Consider the following 27,290-nt stretch of genomic DNA (forward strand, 5'->3'; position numbering starts at 1 on the left):
TTATGTTCCAAACTAAGTTTGGATTTCATTCCACAATTGAGATGGAATTGCTGAAGGATTTTAAGCAAGTAAGATTTGCATTTTTGAACAAGAACTCTGGTACCAATGAAAAATAGTGATCGAGATGTAAGAAGGTGAGCCTGGAAACTGTCATGGTTGTCACCGAAGGAAATGATGTGAGTCTGAGCTTGGATAGTGAGCATGGAAAGAATGGGGTGGATTCCAGAGATATTTATGAGGACACTGATCACTGTGGAAGATGAGACAGAAAGGGAAATCACAGATGACCTTCAGGTTTCTCTAAAGGTAAAAGAAAAAATTGGCTCAGGAAAGAGAAAGTTACAAAAGGGATGGGTTCTCTTGTTTCATGCCCAAAAGAACTTTTCCTTTTCCCCCAAAATCACTGGAACATAGGCACTTTAAATTGAATTATAAAGCTGAAAAATCTAGAATATTAAAATCCAATCAGACATTACTTTACTAAGCTTTTACTTATTTTCAAATGAGCACAATTAGATAAAACTACTTAGTCTTCTGCCTCTAGGTTTGCATCTGCCTAAAGAAATCATACATGCTTCATTTTTCTTGAGCAATTACAAAACATTTTCATTTTTAAAAGGGAATAAAAATCTAATTTGAGAATATTTTCTTTTCTCAAATGGCAGTTGACTAATTATTTTTTAAAGTGATGATAGCAAAGTCAATCACATTATCTTTATGGTAAACAATTCTCAGGCATACAACACAACCACATCCCCATCGGAATGTTCACAACTCTGAACAGGCTTCCCCCTCTTTGATATCTACTTTCCTTCTAAAGAATCTTATACCAAAGATCTGACAAACTAAGTGAAGAACAGACACAGCCATCCAAATTACAGCCAAGAAATCCACTTTCATGTTAATTGAGGCAAGAAGATTTTCCTATTGAAGTAGCAAAGCAATTACCAATTATCGGCTTTAATTGTCCCGGTAAAGCTAGAAAAAACAAGTTCTTAGAAATTCAGAAAGTAGTTTCCTGTATATTTTGTACCTTGAAGAAGAGCATTTCTCAATCCAAATAGCTCTTTCGGCAGTCTGAAAACAGAGCACTACAACAAAGGAGGAACAGTCTGGTTGCAAATAATGAGAGCTCTCTGCCCTCTGCCTGGTGTCTGGGCAGAGAGCAGTTGGAGAATAAGACAGAATATGTCTCCTATTTTGTTTAATCACGGATAGACATGATTGATTATGTAGGCACACGTTAAGAGAAATAATATTTTAATAATATTCTGACTGCTGAATCTGAAATTAATTGAACAAGATGACAGAAACTTTGTAGGCAAGCAGAAATACTTTGAAATCCTCTCTCATCTCCCTTCACTACTTGGAACATGACCATTTTAAAGCAGAAAGGTCTAAACTCCCAGACTTATTCTTATAGGTGCTTTTCTGATCTAGCTTAGGGAACAGAGACATTGCTTTTTTAGTCTAGCCTAGTGTTTGATGACATCTCTCCTTCCCCACATATCCCTTTTCAATTAGGCCTTTGTGGTCCTGAAAAGACCTAGATTCTCCTTAGGCTTATTAATGTTAGACAGCATGTGATCCACAGCATATTTTTTTTCACTGCCTGGCATCCCATCATCCTTCCAACAATTCCTCCATTTCCTTTAAGGAAATCTTTCTCTTTCATTGGGTACAGTCTCAGTGGAACTGCCATTAAGGTGCCCTGCCCCAGCCCCTTATAGAAGTCAAAGAAATCCCCAGAGTCCGACTGAGCGATCAGATTCTTCCTTCACCTGTCCTCCCATCCTTCCCACGGCCTGGAGGTGGATCCCATCAAACTCTTTACCTTAAGACTTATATCTACCATGAATTCACTTTAGTGAATTTACTTTCTGAGCCTGGCTCTCTAAACTTTCCAACAACTCCAGGATCTCTCTGAGATCCTTCCCGATCCCAATTAAAGAAAAAAAAAAATCCCTTTTGCTTAAGTTATCTAAAGTTGGTTTCTTCTACTTGCAATTCAAAAACAATGATACAGTCATAACATTGGAAATGCTATTAATGGTTTTTCAACTTTAGAATCAACCTAAAACCAAACCCAAAACACAATTTTGGTCATGGAAAGGACTTTTAATGGTAATAACTTGGAATACACAGAAGGTGGTGTTGCAGGACATTACCACTATGTTTCCAAAGATCTCTGTAAAATATGGCTTCTTGAACAGCAAATGATAAAAGCAGATTGAAAAGGATCAGAAAATCCGATGATGCTGGTAGTTTCCAATTAATGGAGCTGTTACTTCTTATCTTCCCAACATTCAATTAAGCTTCACTGAGTCTCCTGACATCAGATAAACTTAAATTATCCCTTAGCTGCCTAAGCACAGTTCCTAGACTTAATTTCCCTTAGCCTTTTTCTGGCAGCTTTTACTTGTCTCTTCTGAGCATCTCAGATGATGGATTCACAGGCAGAGAGGAGCATCCCTGAAAGGTTTGGCTGAGTTTCATCAACTAGCAAAAGCATATATCCCATTTTATTGACTTTACATTGCTTATAGACTGTTACCCATAAGAATTCACTCTGAACAGGTGCTTGTGCAGCTGCAGCCTCACATGCCCCAAATTGGAGCCAGGTTTCTCCCACCAGCAGTCTCACTCCAAGTGAAAGGTAGCAGCTGGAGAGAAAGAAGAGTAAAATTGCTAATATCTTCCTTTCACATCAACAGGAATCAAGATGCTGACTTAAGTTTGAAAGAACAATCAACAGGAGCACAAAAGATTAAACAATCGAAATTAACCATTTCAAGAACTAAAATTAATATAACATTTATTATAAATAATGAGAAGGGAGATAAAGTAAATAAATTTTTTATAGTTGGAAGTTTAAAGCATTATTAGTTTGCTATTGGTGCATGACAAATTGTTACAAACTTAGCAGCTTCAAACAACACAAATTTATTATCTGACAGTTTCTGTAGATCAGGTGTCTGGCTATGGGTTAGCTGGATCATCTGCTCAGGATCTTGCCATGTTGAAATCAAGCTGTCAACCAGGAATCTCATCTTATCTGAGACGTATGGGATCCTTTTTCAAACTGTCTTGTTGTTGGCAGAATTCATTACCTTGCAGGTGTATCACTGAAGTCCCCATTCTCTTGCTGGCTATCAGCGAGATATCACTGGACACTACTAAAGGCCACCTGCAGGTCCTAACCATGTGGCCCTCCTTCTTTCATAAGCATGACAGCTTACTTCTTCAAGGCTGGTAAGAGAATCCTTTTTCTGGAAAGGCTCACTCCTCCTTTTAAGGGCTCACCTGAATAAACCAGGCCCACCCAGGATAATCTCCTTTGCATTAACTGAAAGCCAACTGATTAGTAACCTAATCATTGGAGTGACAGCCCTTCATATCCACAGGTCCACCTACCCTCAAGATGAGGGGATGATACAGAATGTGAACAGCATGGGGAGGCAACCTTAGAATTATCCTGCCCACCACGATAGTCATCATCTAAAGTAGATAATACTCAAATATATTTAGGCTTTTTCACAACTAAAAAGCACAGTTACATATGGGTTGCTTCTGAAGAATAAACATGGGCAGGGAGAAAAGACTGAAAAGCTTTTATGTGCTCTGAGGTTGTTTTACCCTGGGATGAATATATATCATTTGAATAAAAGCAAAGGACAAAAGAAAAGCCATTCTACTGACCCTGTCCATGGCAATTAACAAATCACATGGTTTATTTTCATTTTATACATCTTCTAAAACTGTGTACACCCCTACCTTCTTAAAGCCCTCTCTTCCTCTACTTTCCTGACACAACCTTTTCTATTTTTCCTCCTACCTTTCATACTAGTTCTTTCTTTTCAGTTTTACTTTATATTACCCAAGAAATAATGTTACCGTAGAAAAATTAGAAACTACAGACAGGGGTAGTGAAAAATTCCCCCTTCATGAGCTCATTTTCCTGTTCCTCTCTTAAGTGTTCCAGATACTTTGGGTTAACTCTTATTCACTTCTTCCTCTACCTACACTCCATGAATGATTTTATCCATTCCTGTGGCTTCAAACATCTTCTACATGCTGATGATTCTCAGATATATATTTGTATCCCTGACCTCTTTCCTGAGTTCCACACACATAATTTCAACTCTTCCTGGATATCTCAACTACTTATTCCACTAGTATCTCAAACTTAATAAGTTTAGATTTAATTTATTATTTGCTACCACCAAACCCTTTCCTTGTCTTATTTCCTATATCAATTGATGAGATGGCCATTTATTCAGTCTCTCAAACTATAAACTTTGGAGTTGTCTGTCACAACCTGCCAATTCCTTACCCTTCATAGTCACCAAGATCTCTTGCCATATATCAGAGTAGCTCCATATCTGGCACCATCTCTGCTGCCACACCTTGGCCAAGCCTTATATCTCTTAACGTATTTCCCCATCTTCTGTTATCCCTCCTACTAATCTGTCTTCCAAGCTCCTACAGGGTCATCTTCCTAAAAACCAAATCTGGTTATGACACTTCTTGGTTGAAAACTCAACTTCTCCTCAGTTTGTCTGGGATAAAATCCAACCCAACTCTCATCCTTACCTGCATTAACTCCTCATCCACATTCACTCCTCATCCCTCCCCTAGTCCTCCCTCTCTTACCTCTCTCCCATGCAAACATAATCTATCTTCTAGACATAGTAAATTTCTTGGCATTTGATAAATAAGCCATGTTTTGTATAATTACTTAATTTTACACATGCAGTCCTTACTGCCTACAGTGTTCTAGCCTCATATCCAAACTTACATCTGGGATATTACCCACCCACCACTTTGACTAAAATTAAAAAGACTGACAACATCAAATGTTGATGAGATTATGGAGCAAAAGGAATGCTCATCTACTCCTGGTTACAGTTTAGAATGGTACAACCTCTATGTAACTCTTTGGTAGTACCTACTAAAACTATACACACTCATACCCTATGACCCAATATTTTTACTTCTAGTCTATATTCATAGATAGGCATATGTATATGTACTGAAGAATATGGACAAAAATATTTGTAGAAGCACTATTTGCAATAGTCCAAAACTAGAAACAAAAAATGTCATTCACCAACAGAATGGATAAATGAATTATGGTATATTCACAAAATAGAACATTATACACCAATAAAAATGAAAGAACTGCTACATGCAAAAAGCATTAATAAATTCACAAACAGAATATTGAACAAGAAATGAAGAAAAACAAAATTTTAAAAATTTTAAACAAAAGAAACCTGACACAAAAGAGTATATACCGTATGGTTCTAATTACATAAATTTCAAGGAACAGGCAAAACTCATCTGGAACAGGTGAAGTAAGAGGGGGTGTAGTGGTTGAGAAGCAACACAAGAGGAACTTCTTAGAGAACTAATAATGTATTCATGATCCTGGTGCTATTTACATGGATTTATACACTTTGTGAAAATTCATCAAGCTCCACATTTTGTAGTTTTCTATATGTATATTATAATTCACTTACAAATTTACTTAAATTAATTTTCATTCCTCTTAAATGCTGCAGTATTAATCATCTGTTGGTTGTGTGTAATTGCTACAAGCAATTAAAAGCTGAATAGCAAGTTAGCATGTTACTATTTCCTGGAATTCATTTCTATACTGAGATCATAATCCCAGCATGTTAAAACATTCAAAAACATTAGAAGAGCCTACTAGACTTGCATGTCCCTTTGCCCTGTTAATTTTTAAAGGGATAAAAGTTCTAAAAGCATGATTTCACAATATGCTTCCAGTTAATTGATTATAACATCCAAACACAGCTTCAAGCTTAGTTCAAAAGGTTATACCAAGTTATTCTGTCCATTGCTAAGAGGTTCCACTAGGAAGATTTCAAATGAAAATTGTGGTTATTATTGTCAAAAATAAAAATACTCCTTATCTTCCCTTAGAAAGCTGTTAGGTTATTGAAATAGGTTGATGATGGCTACCCCCAAAATATCAGGTCCTAATACCTATAACCTATAAATGTTATCTTACCAGGAAAAAGAGTCTTTGTATATGTGATTAAGATCTTGAGATAGAAAGCTTATCCTGGATTATCCAGGTAGACCCTAAATGCAATTACAAGTATTCTCGTAAGAGGGAGGCAGAGAAAGATTTTACTACCCACAGAAGAGATGACGATGAAAAGTCAGAACAAAGAGAGAGCTGAAGATGCTAGCCTTGCAGACTGGAATGACATGCCCACAAGTAAGGAATGTTGGCAGCCAACAGATTCTCTCCTAGAGCCCCCAGATGACGCATGATCCCTGCAATGCCTTTATTTGGGCTTAGTGATACTGATTTTGAACTACTGGCCTCCAAAATTCAGACAATAAATTTCTGTTGTGCTAAGCCACCAAATTTGTAGTAATTTGTTACAATCACAGGAAACTAATACAGTATTAAATATCAATTTCATTTCCACTTAATAACAGAACTCGTTAAACATTGAAAATGGTATAATGTCTCTTTCTTTAGTCTTGTTTAGTGAGTGCAGTTTCCTAATTTCCAAATTGATACAGTGGATTGTGGCATCCTATATAACACAGAAGTCACAGCAAGTGTCTAGACATGACATATGCTAGAACATAACATTATATGGTACATGCTGGGGAACTTAAAAAAATAAATGTTTGTTGTGATATTTCTTCTGTCAACTTAAATCCTCTTCTGTCTACTAAAGGTTGGGCTTTAATACTCACTACTTAAAACTTCAAGTGGTGTAAAAGATAGAACATAAGCCTTCTAACTCAGAAGCTCAAATAATGAGTATAAAATTTATTTATTAAATAATTCATTAATAAATCAATAAGTCATCAATAATAAGGAATATTTAAAATGCAAATATATATGACATACTGAGATTTCAGAGAGTTCTCAAAGAAAAGTAAGTAGCTTGTAGTAATTCATTAATCCACTTATCATCACATGAATGCTTGAGCTAATTTTACCACTATATTCTCAGTGAATTATATAAAGTTAAATGGCATGTCTCAATTCACCCAAAAGACTAATCTTTTGTTCAACACATACTTATCAGGTGCTAATATATACAAAGCACTGTGCTAACTATTGATGTTGGGACGTGAGAGAGTGGGCCACAGAAAACAACATTTTTCATTGATGATTTCTGCTACAGGGCAATAAGATATAGACCTACATGAAGACAAAATGAATAATGATTAACTGTGTTACAAGATTCTTTCTCTAAGCTCAATAAAAGACTTATAGGTAAAGGGTTAGAGTTCTAAAGAAGACGTTTCTGTACAAGTAGGGTGGAAAAAGGCAGAAGGAGATGAAAAACCTTCACAGAGAAGGTGAGCCTTAAATGACCTAACCTGCCAAGATGAACAGTCTACTAGAGAGAAAAGCATAAACCGAGGTGACAAAGTGTCATATGTTTAAGTTACTGTACCGAGATCATGTTGCCTGGGGCTTATAATGTGGGACATAATTTTGGAGGGAAAAAAGATAGATTGAAAACAAATAGCAAAGGCTTTATTGAAAACAAATAGCAAAGGCTTTAAATGCCAGGCTAAGAAGGCTGAACTATAAGCCTTTCTCTATAAGCCATGAAAACCCACAAGAAATTCTAAAGCAAAGTCATAAAAACAGGAAATTAACATAGCAAGGTACAAAGAAGGAAAGGCTTAGGGGAGAAAAGGTTGGGAAAGTGAATCAGGTTCTATATCTGCCCCTAAATGAGTCATCCAGGGCAAATTACTTGCCCTCCCGGAGCTCAATCTTTTTTTCTATAAACAGAGATAACTAAAAATAATGACCTCACAGGTCATTGCTGTGAGATTCAAAAAAAAGGAAAAGGAATGTGACAGTACTATATAAACTTTAAAATAGGATAAGTAAAAGACATAACATGCAAAGTATGTGTTTATATTCATAATCCAGGCAAGAATCAATGAGACCCAAAGTAGGATAGTATCATTTGGAAATGTGAATCAAAGAACAGATACCAGAGATATTGCAGTGGAGATCTCTCAGGTTCAGCAACTGATGCATTGGGATGGGCATGCAGGGAACAAGATACGGGCCAAGAGTTCTTAATCTTTAATGACAAGAATGGGAGCACAAAAGAAGAGTAAATTTATGGTTCACTGGTTCTTTTATTGATTCAATAAATAATGATCACCACGTGCAGTCACCATTCTAGGTTTTGAAAGTACTACAGAGAAATGTACACAAAGAACCTTCTTTATGGAGCTTGCATTCTATGGAGGGACACAGACAAATTTTAAAAATAAATATGTGATATTTCAGGAAACATTTTATGGAGGAAAATAATCATGCCATTGGTGTTAAAGAAAAAAATTACTCAGTATGAGTAATTTTATTAAATTAAGTATGAGTAATTGTATTAAAGTAAGTATAAGTATTAAAGAACAAGAGCCAGACAGTAACTAAAGTAGTAAAAAGAGATTATATTCATGAACTATTTATAATAGGGGAAAAGAGACCTCAATGTAGATATGGCCTCAATTCAAAACACAGCATGGATAAGCAGGGATTCATAGCCAAAGAGCAGGGTGGAAATCAGTGGATGGAAAATGACAAAGAGGAAAAATCAGGGATGGGGGGATATTCTGGCAAAACTGACTTGACAAGATTCTTGCTGAAAGCAGGCTGTGGTAATCAGATATCACCTAGGGGGTGGTGGAGGAGAAAGAATTCGATCAGATATAGAGGGTGAACAGATATCAAAGATGGGAGATTCTTGCTAAAAACTGGGCTATGCAAAACCAACACAAAAGCCCAGAGGTCAAGGCCTAGTCAACAAAATGGCTTAGAGGAACCTGACTAAAGTTTGGTCAAAGGGTCTGTCAATGGACATGTAAAAAATTCTATTAACCAATGTTTTAGGGTATTAAATAGTTCTTGTCATGTTCTTCAACATGTAAGAATGAGGTTATACTGGGAAATAACTCTCTGGCAAAAGTTTCACTATAGTTTTTATAATAATAATTGAACACCTATATGAATAATTGAACTCTTTACAATTTACAATAATCCTCTTTTGCAAATCATACTCTCTTCTCTTGTCTATACTGCTTACCTTAAAAATAGATTCAAATTGCATAATATTTCATATTTTTAAGCATATAATCTAGTTCAATGAATATCAGTACATTATTGATATTTTATAATCAAAATAAACTTATAAATGAATTTCCACATTTGTACAACTACAAATTGCCATTTGAGATAAACAGAACCATTATTCAAAATCTTTATGCTAATATAAATATTGAAAATTGAAAAAAGTTTTAAACCTTGCAAGTATATGAATTTTTAAAAAGGTAAAACTGCTATCCTTAGGACCTGAACTTACCTGAAATTTCTTTCACCAGCATGTTTCAAAGAATCTTACTCATTTTTGCAAAGATTCCCTAAGTGAGGTAAATATAAGTATTAATTTTTAAAGATGGGCTATATATAGATACAAAGTATTGTAATACAAATAGAAAAAATAAGTGTGTAAACTTCAGAAAAGACTTGTGATAATTTTAAGACTTGAAAGCCTATTTATTATCAATTGTTTAAAGTGATTCATGGTTACTTTTTTTTTTTTTTTTTTTTTTTGAGACAGAGTCTCGCTTTGTTGCCCAGGCTAGAGTGAGTGCCGTGGCGTCAGCCTAGCTCACAGCAACCTCAAACTCCTGGGCTCGAGTGATCCTTCTGCCTCAGCCTCCCGGGTAGCTGGGACTACAGGCATGCGCCACCATGCCCAGCTAACTTTTTTGTATATATATCAGTTGGCCAATTAATTTCTTTCTATTTATAGTAGAGACGGGGTCTCGCTCTTGCTCAGGCTGGTTTTGAACTCCTGACCTTGAGCAATCCGCCCGCCTCGGCCTCCCAAGAGCTAGGATTACAGGCGTGAGCCACAGCGCCCGGCCCATGGTTACTTGTTATAATATATATTTCAATCTGCAATGAAGAATGCTACAGTTATTTAAAGCCTTCATTTGGCAATTAGCCCAAGATGAATGACAAGTGAGATCAATTGTAAATGTGCATCACGAGGATTATGTACCTTTTAACAGAGATGTTTTAAAAAGCCTTGAACAGCATTTTATTACTCAGCTAATGTGATGCAAGTTTGTGGCAACTATATAGAACCAAGAAAAGAACATCTAAATATCCAACTCATTGCATTTAGAATGTTATACTGTGAACACTAACTCCTGAAACAACTATTTATATTACTCTAAACCAGCAATACTCAATTCTTTTGGTCTCAGGATCATTTTACCCTCTTAAAAATTATGAAGGACCCCAAAGAGCTTTTGTTTATGTGGGTTCTATCAATCAATTTTTATCATATTATAAATCAAAACTGAGAAAGTCTCTAAATGTATATTATTTATTTACTTATTTATTTAAAAATCATAATAACCTCACTACATGTTAACATCAGAGCAATGATGCCATAGCTTCATGTAGTCTCTTTAGGCAAAAATGTGAAAAATAAGTTTGATAATTAATACGAAAACAGTTTTGACCTTGTAGACTCCCTGAAGAAGAGAACTGCTTTGGGAAACGCTGCTCTAAATCTTTTGCTTATTAACAAGAAAAGTTGGATTTTTCTACTAGGGCAATAAGAAAAATTTTCAGAAGAGAAAACTTGGTTTTGTTACTGTTAAGTAACTAATACATTTTAGAGTTTTCACAAACAGCCCAGGCCCAGAGACCAAACAAGGGCTGTGACAGCAGCACAGCATGGGTACATTCATAGACAGGAGTAACGTTGATGGAATGTGAATGGCCATCAGCAATTAGTTAACTGTGACAATGCTTAGTTTTAAAAACCAACTTAATGATTTCTTTATAATTGTTGAATTCATTAGATTTAATTACATATCAATATCGCAATTAACTTATAAAAGTAATAAGCTGTACTTCTGTTCATTTTGTGTTGTTTAAAATATGTTGTATGTGCTAAAATTCCTAAGGATAGTTAAATAAGCCCTTGAGCTGGATCTGGCAAAATAGCTAATTAAGAACATTTATACAATATTGTGTGTGTCATATATATAATTATTTTGCATATATAAATATTCATATATATTCACAAATTTCCTAATCTCCTCAATTTGTCATATCAATTTCCTTTTTTTAACCAGAATCAAAATATGAACATTATTCTACCTCAGTGAATTCCAACACAAAAAAATGAACATTTTAAGTAATTTCTGTTGTCTGCACACTGGGCATTTTGTTTGTTTACCATCAATCCTTCCCCCAACCTTATAACAGTCTCTATACAAGCTAAATGGGCTTTAAATGATTAAAATCCAATAGAAAGGTAGCTGAATTAATGACTGCAATAAGTACCCATTCTAAAACTAAAATATAAACATCTCAAGAGCAGAGAGATTTGTCTATTTTACTAGACAATGAATCTCAGGCAGAGTCTAACACATAATAACCATGTAATAAATATTTATAGAATGAATGGATAAATAAAGGTAAGTACCTATCTTAGTGAAATATATAATCAAATTTTACCAGTGCAACGTTTTTCTGATTGTTCTACAATTTCTGATTGAGACCATAGTGTTCAGGTTTAACGGTTTGGAAAGCTAGCTGTTCTATGGGCCAAAGATAGCAAACTATTTCTTATAAATGAGAGCCATTTTCCTAAATCTAGATTATTATTACTTTGAAAAATAGAAAGTCCCTAAAGTTGTTCCTTTCTCCTTTGGGAGAATGTAAATTGTTTATTTTAAACATACTTGTCAAATACAGTATCTGTGATGGTTAACTTTATGTGTCAACTTGACTGGGCTAAGGGATACCTCAATAGCTAGTAAAACATTACTTCTGGGTGTGTCTGTAAGGGTGTTCGTAAAAGAGATTCGCATTTACATCAGTAGACTGAGTAAAGATCTGTTCTCACTAATATAGATGGAAATCATCCAATCTGCTGAGGACTTGAATAGAACAAAAAGGCAGAAGGAAGGCAAATCTGTGCTCTCCTTGCTTGAGCTGAGACATCCATCTTGTCCTGCCTGTAGATATTGGCACTCAACAGGAGAAACAGTTTGGGGGAACAGTTTTGGACTCAGACCTGGGCTTACACCATGAACCCTAATTTCTCAAGCCTTTGGATTTGGACTGACTTACACTACCAGCTTTCCTGGTTCTCCAGCTTGCAGACAGCAGATCATGAGGTTTCTTGGCCTCCAGAACCATGAGAGCCAATTCCCATAATAGATCTTCTTCTTTCTTGTATATATCTTTACCTATTACAATAAAAAAAATATGTGTGTGTATATATATATATATATATATATATATATATATATATATATATATATATCTCCCCTATGGTTTCTGTTTCTCTGCAAAACTAATATGTTTCTCTTATTTACCAACGGTAGTAACAATCATGAATTGTCCTAAAAGATATATTTTAGGTTAATAATACATTTTCATTATCGGAGTAAGCTGTTTAGATCAAAGCAAAAAAGAATTTACTATTTACAAGAGTTGGTTGGAAGCAATATTTAAAATAAATTCTCTGAAGCCTTAGCAGCCTAAGATTTTTATTCTCAACCTGGTTTTAATCAGTTTATTTCCACTTTCCACTTTCTAATAATTTGAAATCATCCTTTCTTCATTCAATTTCTCCCTGCCCCCCACACCTTTTTTTTCTTCCATTGGGGTACTTTTTGGGTAAGAAATTGGAAACAATTCAGGTTAGTCTAAGTCAAAATCTAAACTTGTTAATGAGATACTAGGAAAATTGACAGAATTCAAGAAAAATTTGAAAACATAATACTCAAGATGGGTAAGAAAAAGGGCAACTTGAAGATCTCAAAAACAGGAGATCATGGGCTCTATTTAAGAGCAATGCCATTGATCTGACTCAGTTCCTGAAAATTCTAGTCTTTGTATGTCTCAATTTTAAATTTTATATTTTTTGAGAGAAAGATGCTAATTGACCAAGGTTAGATCAGATATACCCTACTAAATAAGTCAGTTATACTCAGAAAGCCAAGGTCACTGTATAGATGTGATCACTGGGTGCCTGCTGCATATGCTGAAAATTGTTTCAGGTGACAGGCAATTCTGAAACAGACAGTGATCATACAAGGTGTCTACTACAGATAGCATCATACATTTAACCACTTTGCTCATTTATTTGTTGTAAATTGATATAATTTTCTTAACTTTTATGACTTTTTTCATTATTAAGGATCATTCATAGGTTTTTCTTACAAATACTCAAAAGGTTTTATAAATGAGTAAAAGAAAATAGCTAAAATCAATAGCTAAAAAACAATCATATTCATTTGTGACAACCCAAATCTGGCAGGTTTCTAGAATTAGGCTAACAGTAAAATTAAACAAAGATCAGAGAAAACAAATTATCTTTGGTTGAAATACACATAATTCAAAGTGATAAACTCCAACAAAGAAATGGTAATAAAAATTTTAAAACACCATTTATATTATTTATAAATGAAAGAAAGTCAACAATTATGGTTTAATAAAATGACAAACTCCCAGAATTAGAACAGATTGAATAATTTGAATTAGTTTGGCTTATGTATGATTTAGGATTGTGTTATTTCCGTATCCCTGAATCTCTGTTCACCAAAACAATTTTAAGATCATTGGATTAGTTTTAAAGTATTTGTATCTACCCAGAAAATGGTGTCACTTGATAGAACAAAGTCAAGTCACTACTGGCTCTCTTACCATCACCACTTCCACATAAACTTAAATATTGGTGTTAATCTAAAACGATAATTCCTCTCCTATAAATTGGGTTATTGTGAGACCACACCTGAACCAGATCAACTCTTGAGACCATATAATTTGGGCTTTAAAAGTTAAGCATTATTATTTTGAAAGTACAAAGGCAAACAGAAATTTAGGAATACACGAGGTAAAATACACAAGATAAAATGCTCTGGATCACTAAGACGTGTGGTAAGAAAAAAATAGACAAGAACATGTACACATGACTTAATGGAAATAAGCTGTGCTGTGCTCTGACATGAGTTAAACTAGTAAAATGAAAATATTGGAATAGAATATTTTTTAAATTTCATTATTTTACTCATTTCTTCATTCTTTCATTAGATAAGATATGGATAGATAAATAAATATGAATGGATATGGGTAGATAGACTATCCTTCCACAGAATTGGTTCACTTTAACTTCACAGCTTACTCTGTTTTATGCCACGATAACAGAATACAATGGACTGAGCAATTTATAATAAGCAGAAATTTATTTGGCTCAAGGTTCTGGAAGCTGGATAGTCCAAGACTGTGGTGCTGGCATCTGCTGAGGGTCTTCATGCTGCATCATTCTATGGCAAAAAGATGAACAAGAGAGGATGAGAACAAAAGATCAAATTTGCAGCTTCAAGTCCTTATATAATCAGCATTAATCCATTAATGAGGGTGGAGCCTACATGACCTAAATACCTCTCATTAGGCTCTATCACCCCACCCCACCCCCAACATTGTTGCATTGAGGATTAACTTCCCAATATGTGAACTTCGGAGGACACATTCAAACAATAGTAATTGCTGAGACCAAGAAAGTCCAGCACAGGTTAAGTCTCTGGAAGGAGTAACAATTCAGAGCCTCCCCCCACACAAGTTTTCATGTGAACAGCTTATTTTTTTATAAATGATAAAGGGGCAGATTGCAGTATAGTCCCACCAATTTGGGAGGCCAAGGCAGGAGGTTCATTTGAGACTAGGAGTTCAAGACCAGCCTGGGCAACATAATGAGACTCCATCTCTACAAAAATAAGAGAAATTAGCCGAATGTAGTAGCACATGCCTATAGTCCCGGCTACTCAGGAGGCTGAGGCAGGAGGAATTCTTAAGCCCAGGACTTGGAGGCTGCAGTGAGCTATATGATAACACCACTGCACTCTAGCCTAGGCAACAGAGTGAGACCTTATCTCTGAAAAATAAGTAAATGATATAGGAAGAAAGTAAATTTTTGAGACCAAATTGAAGGTTTCTATCTTAAATTTAAGAGTTCTGTAGGAAGAAAGCTACCAAAGGAACAATGCTGATCTCAGAGATTCTCAAATTAATCATCTCAAACTGAATTTTTTTTTTTTTTTGAGCCGGAATAGCATCACAGAGCTATAAACTGAATTTTTATAATTGGCATTTATATTCTATCTTTCGAAAGTAAATTCATAACTTAATCTGGCTTGATTTCAAGTTCAGAAATGTCAGTTATATCACTTACTCATGAGTCTGGGCTAAAGTGAAACATTTTAATTTAAAGCCTAATCCTTTGTACTAAGTAGGTAGTTCCCAAATGGCTCTCCACAGGCCAGTGAGGCTTTGATGAAGTTTTCACTAGTCTAAAGCAAAATGAAAAAAATAAGGGCAACGCAGCAAGTTTTTCATAGAGCTAACTTAGTTCATTTTTATTGTTATAAGTCATACTTAAGTTATAACTAATTTTGGCATGATACATCATTATTATTCACTAAATAATAATAGTATACACTAAATAGTAAACACTATATAGTATATACATTTAAGACACAACTCTAAATTGTCTACTAATTAAAAAATCAGTAAGATAATTCTACTAGTCTTGAGTTCAGCAAAAAGGTAGAAACCATACCAGCCATTTGGACAGAGAGAATACAATACAAAGAACTGAAAACTGGAAAAATAAAAGAACTCTAAGATATCATAGAAAGAGCAAATGCAGGAAGCAGCTACCACCCCTAGAGTTGGGGAAGAGGTTGTTAAAACTTAGAAATGTAGAGGAAGGACCTCATAGAGATCCAAACCTCTAAAGAGGCAATGTCTCTTGCCTGGTGCTTATGTTAGAGGCCAAAGGGGGCTGGTTGCACATGATAAAATGTTTTCTGCAAGGGTTGGAAAAATCTGCATACCGGTTTCAGATAACCTATAGGAGGAAACTAGCTTCCTGGTGAAGAAGTGCTGCTGGACTGATAATCACAGGAACAGAAAGAAAGCAGGAAGTAAGCTGGAAGCCCACAGGAAGGAGCAAGTCCCCTTTTCTCCTCCAGCCTTCTAGTCCCCCTCCTATACTCTCCAGTGGCAGAGCTAAATAGGAAGCAGCTGAAAAAGCTGAAATGGGATCTGCAGAGTCCCAATCCCAGCATCACAGGGCCAACTATAAAAGGGCTTAAGAATTTAAGAAAAAATTAGCCAGGCATCATGGCACATGGCTGTAGTCCCAGCTACTCGGGAGGCTGAGGCAGCATCACTTGAGCCCAGGAGTTTGAGGTTGCTCTAGCCTGGGCACTGTAGCCTAGGCAACAGAGTGAGACTCTGTCTCAAAAAAACCTCAGAATTTAAGAACTTATATACTCAACAATGTTGGTCTTTCCTTTTTAATTAAAATGTTACTTATCTATAAAATAATAGTGATATCGTTTATAGAAACTTTATGGGGATTTCAATTCTCATCTTATTTTTAATGTGATTAGTAAGAATAAAGACATCTGGAACACTTTTCCCTCTTCAAAAAACTCTTAATTACACAGTCTCATTTGATTCCCACATAGCAGATGATTGGAAATATTCCTAGGTTTCTTTGTTGAAAATTCCACTCAGAAAACATAGCAGCCAATAAGGAAATTGCTATTCTGAACCTAACTCTATCACACAAAGAGAGACTAATTAGAGAAGTGAAGTGACAGAGCCCCTGAGAAAAAGCAAACATTCCATCTCTCACCTTTGGACCATGTAGCCAGAGAGGGAAATGCTGGGCTGCTCTCCAGGAGCCACGCTGTAACTTCCAGAATATTTTTTTAATAGCCTTCAACAATGCCCTCTCCTTTGAAACTTCAACAACTATATATAAACACTGTTCTTTTCCCATCCTGATCACTGTCATTACAACCTCCAAATCACTCTCAAACATTCAGTAAGACTCCAGGCATCTGGGGGAGTGATGTTAGCAAGATAGCCAACTAGAATTATCTGGCACTCATCCCCCCTGACAAAAAAAAAAAAAGAAAAAGGACCCAAACACTGAATAATAACTATATTACAATGAGAATCAAAATGTTTGGCCTTGCCAATTAAATCAGAATCTCAGGGGGCCAGGACATGTATTTTTTAAAGCTCTCCAGGTACAAATAATGTGCAGTTAGACTAAGAACTGCTGCTCTATGTAGATAAACTTAAAATCTATGCTTCTAGCTCTGACTTCTCTTCTGATCCCTTGTTCCACATTTCTAAATTTATTGGACATTTCTCTTGAATCTCACCAGTATTTTCACTTGAAAATCCAAAATTAAACTCATTACTTTCCCATGTGTTAATATATATATTATTCTTTTTCCTTCTATACTTTTATTAATGGAAACCTCTTTCTCATGACCCAGGAGGGAAACCTCAGAATAATCTGACTCTTCTCTCTTCCTTGCTATTGACATCCAATTAGTTGTTAAGAACTACCGAGTCCAGCTATCCCTATTATAACCCTCATACCTAGTTCCTCTCAGTCCCTTTGTCACCAAGTTAGAGCAATCCTTTGCAACATATCATCAGTCCTACATCAGCCACCAATCTAATTTGATCTCTAGTCTTCCAACTCCAGATCATCCAAAAGATGCTAGTATCATCTTCATACCATAGAGTTCTCATGTGATCCCTCTGCTCAAGGACCTTTACGGCTCCCAACCATATACAAAAGGAAATCCAAATGACTTAGTCTGGTATTCAAGGCCTTTCCAGTCATATTTTCCTCTGCTCCATTTTATTTGCTGTTCATTCTAACCAAACTGAAATACTTGCAATTTGTCCACACATGCGTTGGAATTTCCTACTTTCATGACTATGGACTGCCTTTTATCCCTTTTCTGAATATTCAAAAACCATTTATCCTTCAACGTCCAGTTTAAGTTAGAATTCTTCCTGAATTCTCTCAGGCATAGTATAATAAATCTCTCCCACAACTATTCCAAAAGGATTTATCTATACTTTCTTATGACATTCATTTCCTACCTATATAATAATGATATATATATACTTTATCTCTAATAGACCAATGCTATCTTTGTATATAAGATTTATGTATGATCTTAGCACAGTGTCTTGATGATATTCAAATGGTTTTTTTTTAATTAGTGAAGAAAGTAGGAGAAGCAGTATAGCAGAACTGTTAAGAGATCAGATTTAATCAATACCTTCATTTTTTAGAGACAGGATTGTGATCTGTTGCCCAGTCTGAAGTGCAGTGGCATGATCACAGCTCACTGCAGCCTCGAACTCCTGGGCTTAAGCAATCCTCCTGCCTCAGCCTCCCAAGTAGCTAGGACTATAGAAGCACACCACCACACCTGGCTACTTTTTAAAATTTTTTTGTCCAAGACAGGGTCTCACTATATTGCCCAGTCTGGTCTCAAACTCCTGGCCTCAAGCAGTCCTCCCACCTTGGCCTCCCAAAGTGCTGGGTGTGAGCCACCATGTCCAGCCAAAATCAGATTTTAGACTTCAGAGTTAAACATAGTTTGGTTCAAATCTCAACTTCACCATGTTCTTGTTCTGTGACCTGACTTTGAGCAAATAACTTTTCCTAGCAAGAGATCTCATCTATGAAAGTAGCTATGATAACAGTATGAAACTAATAGGACCTAACTACCTATTTGGATAGTTATAAGACTTAGATGATTCATATAAAGAGATAATCACCATGACTCACATATAAGTTCTTAAATGTTATATATTTCTAGTAGACACTGTCACTCAGTATGCATTCTAACTCCTTCTAATATAATGAGACTAGAAAGCTAAAAGTTATTTCCCAATCCTTTGCACCTAGGGTTCTAGATTTTATTTAAGTTCCTGCAATCAGATGTTAAACTTGGATTTGGCATCCATTCTGTTGGCATGGCTTAGAACTGCAGTGGCACGTTCTGTAACAGCTGCTGTAGCACAGGTTTCCTAACTTAGTAGGTTATTTTCTGCTCATAGCAGAGGCTCTGGAGCTTCCTGCTTGTGGCAAAGGCATAAATTCCTTGACAGCCAGTGTGGCTTTGGGAACCATTCCTGGAAGCTCAACCTAGAATCTGTAAGCCATATAATACTCTGTGATAATGTTTTTCCGCTTAAACCAGCTAGAGTTTTATTTTCCACAACTGAACACTGACCAAAATATTACTGTTATTATTTCTTCTGGAGAAAACTTCCAGCTGGGAAGAAAAAGATTTGTGACCAAGATGGCAATCCAGAGGCAGATTTCACTCAGCATATTTGACTTGAAGTTATTGCAGGCAATAATCACACTTGTAAAGAATGATACACACTATTTGTAATGGGCTTCGGTGAGCATTTAGGGTGCTGAAATTTGGTTTAGCATTTAAAATATATATCTGAATTTCTTGACTGTACTTTAGGAAAACATCATGCCACTGCTTTGCAATATAATCCTTCCTATAAATGTATCAGTATTTTTCCATATAAACATTTTCAAGAAATAGTAACTACTCATTGTATGCACCTGCAGGCCCCGGAAAAGTCAAGCACTGGGTCTGAACTCTAATAGGAAGCATAAAAAAACTCAGAATGTAGGCCTCTTTTCTGCTAGGACCTTGGCACTGTTCTGTCTGAATTTATTTGCTCTTTTTCCTCTCTTCACCTCTGTGCCTTTGAGAAGCTCTCAGTATCATACCCTCTACCTTTAACCCTACTTCAAGTAGTGAATGATGAGTATCTGAGAAATCTGTGTGCCGCTCTCCATGGCTTTGACTTCTACGATCTCACTATTATTTTCTAGGTGAACGAACAACAGCCATAAAATAGATCCAGTAAATTTTTGTGGCAGAGCGTCTGGCAGCAACAAATATTTATTGAGTGCCAAAAGTATAAAGGAATCCAGGTAGTTGAGATACACATCAAAAAAATAGACCTATTTCCTGCTCTTACCTCACAGGCACTGGCTATTTCACTTGAGTGTTTCTGCTTACTTGTAATGTCACTGAGATCAAACTAGAACAATAGCAAAAAGCACAGATGCAGACCTTAATCTAAGATGTGTTTCTGTACCTATAAAACAAAACCCACCTAAAATCTCTTTTACTATAATAAATAATCCCCCCTTCCTCCACCCTCAGAGTTTACTCAGACCTAGAAAAGTCCAGAATTTAGTGTGCACAAAAACTAACAAAATAAATCTTCTGTGGAAATTTTTAATATCTTGATAAGGGTTTGGGTAACCCAGGCATATACACTTGTAAAAATTATCTAGTGGTACACTTAAGATTTGAATTTCACTGTTTGTAAATTTTACATTAAAAAAAAAGGAACTGATAAGAGTCCCCAGATCCAGCAAGAAGAATAAATAAATAAAAAAGGAACTTAAAACAAATATTAAACTCCAGTTAATTTTAACAATAGTAGAAACTAGCTCATAGATTCTATCAACAATTCTTCCAATTTTTCTGTATTTTTAAAATTATCATAATAAAACGTTAGGAGATGGGGGGAAGTCCTCTACAGGAAACCAATCACAATTTGCAAACTGGCACTAATCCTAGGACCACACTGAGTCACACAAAGAACCCTGCTATAGTTTGAATGTGTACTGCAAAGGTCATGCCACAGTTCTGTCCATGGCTGGACTTTAAAGTGTTTCCCCAATCCTTGGGTTCTGGGTTTCAAAGAATCACAAGCCTTGACCCACACAACAGAGGGAGATGGCAGACACTCAGCAAGTATGCATGAAGAATTCATTGTAAGGAAAGCTTAAAGGTGCAAAGCAAAAGTACATTTCCTAAGGGGAAATGGGTCTGTCTCCATGAATGGAGAAGACTCTGTCTTATTCTTGTTTTCCCTTTTATATGCTAGTAGTATATGTTGATGTAAAGGTCAGTTATAATTATTTATGACTGTAAGTCACAGATTTGGGGGTCTGGATTTTTCCAGGTATGGACATAACTCAAAGGTTATGTTCCAGATATTCCTTTCTCCTATACGTGTGATGGGGAAAATCACCATTTGTGGTATTTTTCTATTTTCTGATTGTGGTCCCTGTTCCACGGTCTAATTACCCCATTCCTTAAAACTGAAATAACTGTTTTCCCTGGTTATTTTTCTGTAACTATTTCCTTCTTATTGTTTTTCTTTAACTGGTTCCTCCTTCTTGTTTTTTTGTTTGTTTGTTTGTTTGTTTGTTTGTTTGTTTTGCTCCTATCATTCCATTATCTCTTATTTTTCTGTCCCTAACATTACCTTTTAGAAGTTTAATCGTCAGTGCAACAGTGTGGGGAGGTAGGACCTTTAAAAGGTGATTGGTCATGAGGGCTTTACTCTCATGAATGAATTAATGCCGTGATTGCAGGAGTGGGTTAGTTATCAGGGGAGTGAGTTACTGATAAAAGGATGAGTTGGCCCCCATTCCCTTCTTGGCTATGTTCTCTTGCCAGGTGATGATGCTTTTTGCCATGTTATGACTGCAAGAAGGTCCTCACCAGAAGCAGCCTCACAATCTTGGGCTTCCAGATCTGTGAGCCAAATAAACTTCTATTCTTTATATATTATCCATTCTGTAGTATTCTGTTATAGCAGCATAAAATAGACTGAGACAATCCCTAGGGGAAAACAAAAACAAAAACAACAACAGCAAATAAGGCAAATACTGATGGTCAGATCATGAAAGGAGCTGGGATTTTCTATTCATACAGAAGGTATTACTCTGCTTAGGAAAAACTTGCAGCCATTAGGATATTATTAATTTTAAAAAATCTGCAGGGAAATATTTTTTACATTGAAAACACTCTTTTGCTTTTTATTTCATGGTAATAAACTGGCACCATTGCCTTTTGGCAATGAAGGGAGAGGGACATCAGGGAGGAGGATTGTGCTAAGTGAGGGACCCTACCAGAGAGTACCTTGGTAGGCTGGGAGGGGGTAGAGGAGAGAAAGGGGAGGGACACACGTAGGAGAAAGAGGTGGAGTGAGGAAGGGATAAGGAGAGGAGAGGGAGAAAAAATTGAAGTTACAGGACTGAGCAGGGGAAAAGAGGAGCCAACCAGATAATGGCTGAAAAAAATGAATTCAGTAAAATTACATGATGGTGGGTGGCCAAAGCACATTTTGAGCTGAGAGAGGCTGTCTACTCTATTAGAGGTAAATCTGCTGCTATCCTTCTAAATCTTCACTAAAGGCACTTAAACTCATGAATGTTTTATGTGAATGGGCTTTTAGTGGACATCAAGCAGGGAGCTCAGTTTTGTTTCTGGGTCAGTGCAGCATAGAAATCTTGAGTAGGGCTTCAGACTCCCCCAGGCCTTGCAATGGGAGGCATCCAAGTCAATTTTATGTAGATTTCTGGGGCTCAGAATGAATGAGAAGTGGGGGAGGAATCAGACATCAGCTTATTCAAGGAAAATCTGGCTTGCAAAGAAAAACATTTCAAAACCACTTGTTCTTATCCATTTTTAACCCAGAAGACCCTCATTACCAGCTTTGGAAAATCAGGAAAATCATTTTCATCATTCGATCAGTCTTTTTTCATGGGGTAAGATTGCCACCTACTGGTATTTGTAAAAAAAAATACTATTTATAATAGTTTTAAACTTGGAATTCTTTGGAAGCTTTAAAGAGTCATTTACTGACAAATTCTTTCCTTGTATGGGAACACAAATTTGCATAAGTTCTTTGCCTGAAAAGAACTTTATCATCTAGCAGAAATCTTAACAAAAACACCTTCTTGACTTTCAGGATTCAGGTACCATATAAACAGTAAAACCTTTTTTGACAGCAGGCTCCCATCCTTAGGCAGAATTGACCACTCCCTACTTTGGGCCCTACTCCATCCTATAGGTATTTCTTTCTTAGCACATACAATGTATTATTGTACTTTATTACAATGTGTATCCCATAAACAGGCCTTAAGCTTCTTAAAATTCAAGAACTATGTATTTTCTGCATTTATATTCCCAATACCTAGAACAGAATCTGTACATTGTAGCTAATAAATATATAATAAATGAATAAATGACAAAAGTCATTTATTTATGCTTATACAAAAAGTATAAGCATAGCAAATATCACTTTACGTAATACAAACTTTTATTAATATAAAGCATTTTATTTTCATTCCAGATATGCACATTATATACTTCCTTATATATATGACTTTTACCTTGCCCAATAAAGTTATATTTTATAAAATTCATATACATGAAATCAGAATAAAGAACAAATATAAATTTAGATTTTCTATTAGCATATAATTTATAACCTCTTAATTAACATAAGAAAATCTAAAACAAGATTCTCAGGAACTCTGTCATCAACACTTAAGAAGACCAACTAAGGCCAAACGTGGTGGCTCATGCCTGTAATCCTAGCACTTTGGGAGGCTGAGGTGGGAGGATTGCTCAATGTCAGGAGTAAAAAACCAGCCTGAGCAAGAGTGAGACCCCATCTCTAATAAAAATAGAAAGAAATTAATTGACCAACTAAAAATATATAGAAAAAACTAGCCGGGCATGGTGGCACATGCCTGTAGTCCCAGCTACTCAGGACGCTGAGGCAGAAGGATTGCTTAAGCCCAGGAGTTTGAGGTTGCTGTGAGCTAGGCTGATGCCACAGCACTCTAGCCCAGGCAACAGAGTGAGACTCTGTCTCAAAAAAAAAAAAGACCAACTAAGAAGAAACATTCAGCATAAATAAATTTTATTTATTTGATAATGAGTCAACATTGCTGAGGTACAAAGAGACTTGTATTATTTAAATTAATCATATTATTTACACAACTCAGAAACATAAACAGACTTGAGTTTGTGATCTACTGAGATCCCCATATTGATTCTGGAGAACCCCAGGGCATCCAGGCCACTCTTGGGAACTTGATTTCCCTGTAGGGAGAAGACACTGGCCCTCAACCAAGTCTCCTCTCTGAATTTAAACAAAAAAGACTAAAGTGTACTCTTCATCATCAGAACTCTCTGTGAAGGCACTTCCAGGGAGCATAGCTACTCACCTTGAGTCAAGAAAGAGTCAAAGCGTGGGTGATAGGGAGCCAAACTGGTAGCATGGCCCTGTTTGATAATGCAATTCCCACAGGGGTCTGAACATACACATTCCTAGCAGATGATCTGCACACCTATTTCACTGAGCAAAATCTGATGTGAATTCCTATACATTCTTCCCATTTGCCTCAGATTTTCTATTTTGAGTGTTTTGTTTTGTTTTTTGTTTGTTTGTTTGTTTTTTGAGACAGAGTCTCACTCTGTTGCTGGGCTAGAATGCTGTGGCGTCAGCCTAGCTCACAGCAACCTCAAACTCCTGGGCTAAAGTGATCCTTCTGCCTCAGCTTCCCGAGTAGCTGAGACTACAGGCACACACCACCATGCCCGGCTAATTTTTTCTATATATTTTTAGTTGGCCAATTCATTTCTTTCTATTTTTAGTAGAGACGGGGGTCTCATTCTTGCTCAGGCTGGTTTCGAACTCCTGACCTTGAGCAATCCACCCGCCCGGCCTCCCAGAGTGCTAGGATTACAGGCGTGAGCCACCGCGTCCACCTGGCCAGATTTTCTATTTTCCATCCATCCCTTTCTTTTCCATCATTTTTCCTAAGGCTAAACTCATTCCTTTCCAGTTATATAAATTCTGAGACCTTAATTCATAAACCACCTCCTTCAGACTTCCTCCTTTTCCTCTTCCCCAGTTCCTCCCTACATAGCAACAGACAAAGTCTCTTCTGTCTTGTGGGGAAAAGAGTCTTCCATGAGCCCTGTTTCTGAGAAGCCCAATGACATACCCTAAATTCTTTTTCCTTTTATTTCCAACTTTCATAAAATACCTTACCTGCTGCCACAATTCTCTTCTCCCTTTTATGGAGCAATTCCTTGAAATCTAAGTTTTCCTAGCATCATACCTTGGTACAACTTTCCCCCAAATTACCAGTAACTTATAAGTTGCCAGATTCAGTTACTCCTGTTCAACTTATGAAGCTGTAGGCAACAGTGATTATTTCTCTTTACTGATACATGCTTGTCCCATTTTTGCACTCCCAACCTCTTCCCACTTCTCTTAAACAGTTCACTCAGTTTCTTTCCCTGGAGCCTCTTCTGCCTTCTACCCCTAAAATAGAAGGTAGAAGATATACTAAACAGTTTAGTCCTCATCTTATTCTCACTTGACATGTTCTTCCTTAGGGATTTCATCTATTATTTTTGTCTTTCCTTCCTTCATTGATTTAACAAAGATCTATTATTAGCCAGCCATGTGACAGGTACTTTTCTTGGAGTTTGTGATTCAGCAGTGAATAAGACTGACAAGATCCCCATTATTAAGAGCTTATGTTTTGGTGTGTATATGTATTAGAAGAGGAAGGGCGGGCAACAACAGATACTAAACTAATCAAAAGACAAATAAACAAGAATGCATCAAAGTAAACTTTTCAACTGAGCTTTGTCATTAGAAAGCTCTAGGTGTTTAGTTCTCCCAACAGTGGCATAAGTCAGCCCTAGTGTATCTAGCCAGGGAGCTTTCCAGTTGAACTTTCTATGTGGGCATGAGGATAGAGGCTCAAAGTCAGCCTTCCAAACTGAGACTCTAACTCACAGCCAGATTTCAGAGAGGTCCCTAATGCCAAAGGCCTTGTCAGCCAGGAAACATCGCTAGGCTGTCACCAAACTGTGGGAGAAGCCAGCAACTCTAGTAATTCAAATGCTGCCAGAGAGTGCAGGGGCCAACAAACGATGTCACCATGGCAACCAGAGGAGCCTTGGGACAACATGCAAATCCGAGAATCCTGCCTTCCTCAAGCCATAAGATCACAGAAGCCATGCCCTGCACCACATACCCAGATGCCGTCTTAGAGGGAGAAGTTATCTGAGACCCTGAGCAATTATTCCAAAATAATAGGTAAGCATTATTGAAAAGGAAATGTTTAAATTCTTACATTAGGCTAAGTTTTAAACTTGATTAAATTGATTTCCTTGAATTTCTGCTATTGTTATTTATTTCAAAGAAATTGTTCCTCCACAGCCTCCAATCCCCCAATAACCAGCAGGTTGAGGATGGTAATGGGTGTATTAGAGCAGTGATAACCAAATTTTCTCTGTGTTTCTCAGTTTTAAAATGGGTAAGTTTATGACATGGCTATGTGTCTGTCTCTAATTCTGACTCCTTGATTTTTATACCAGCATTTCTAATAGTCTTCTAGTCTAAAATAAAATATCTCTCTCCAACTTATAGAGCAACTTTTTCCTTAATCCCTTGCTTCAATTAAAATAAATCTCTGATCTTCCTAATCAACCAGATTAGAAACTTTGGGGTCTCCAAAATGTCACAATCCCAACTTGAAATTCCACAGATATCATTGTTTATTTACATTCTCAATGCCACTCTGCTAGCTCACAGCCTCAATTCTCATCTAAAAGACTGCCAAACCTCTTAACTGGTTTTCCTAGGAAAAGGGCATGAGAATGGGCCTATAGGAGTAGACAGAAAGTATGGGGATCTTTGTATCTCATATTACACCTGTCAGAGAACAACCACCATGAAGAAGGCACTAAACAACCAAGTAAGCAGAATACTAACCAATTGAAATTATCCACGCACAATCACAACTGCAAAGATGTGGAACCAACCCAAGTGCCTATCAACTCATGAGTGGATAATGAAAAGGTAGTGCATACATATATACCCTGGAGTACTACTCAGCCATAAAAAGGAATTAAATAATGTCATTTGCAGCAACTTGTATAGAACTGGAGATGATTATCCTAAGTGAAATATCTCAGGAATGGAAATCAAGCACCATATGTTCTAACTAATAAGTGGGAACTAAACAATGGGTACATACAAACACAAAGAGATGTAAAGACCATTGGAAACCACGAAGGGGGATGGTGGGTAGGGATATATGGGTTTAAAACTTACTTATTGGGTACAATGAACAGTATTCTGGTGATGAGCACACCAAAATCCCTGCCATACGCATTATACAAGGTATCCATGTAACAAAAATATTTGTACATACTTAATATTTTGAAATATTTTTTAAAAGGAAACAAAAGAATAGAAACGAAAATTATATCTGACTATATGACATTCTAAAAACACAAAATTATGGAAACAGTAAAAAGATTGGTAGTTGCCAGAGGTTCTCCTTCCTCCCAGGGGAGGGAGGGATAAATAGATGGAGCAGCCAAGATTTTTAGGGCTGTGAAACTATTCTGTTTGGCTTTTCTCTTCTGGTCCCAGGCTTTTTGGCAGCTGCAGGTTATGGTATACA

The 27,290-nt window shown here is 36.5% G+C and overlaps 1 long non-coding RNA gene across 1 annotated transcript; it reads right to left on the reverse strand.

The window, feature by feature from the left end:
* Positions 1 to 14,285: 14,285 nt before the first annotated feature.
* Positions 14,286 to 22,990, reverse strand: LOC142871475 (uncharacterized). Its single transcript, XR_012919726.1, has 2 exons — positions 21,505 to 22,990; positions 14,286 to 14,385 (listed from the first exon to the last, which is right to left on the reverse strand). It is a non-coding gene; the product is annotated as an uncharacterized LOC142871475 (long non-coding RNA).
* Between the last annotated feature and the right edge of the window lie 4,300 nt (positions 22,991 to 27,290).

The sequence above is a fragment of the Microcebus murinus genome, chromosome 6 (genome assembly GCF_040939455.1).
Source record: "Microcebus murinus isolate Inina chromosome 6, M.murinus_Inina_mat1.0, whole genome shotgun sequence".
Taxonomy (NCBI): domain Eukaryota; kingdom Metazoa; phylum Chordata; class Mammalia; order Primates; family Cheirogaleidae; genus Microcebus; species Microcebus murinus.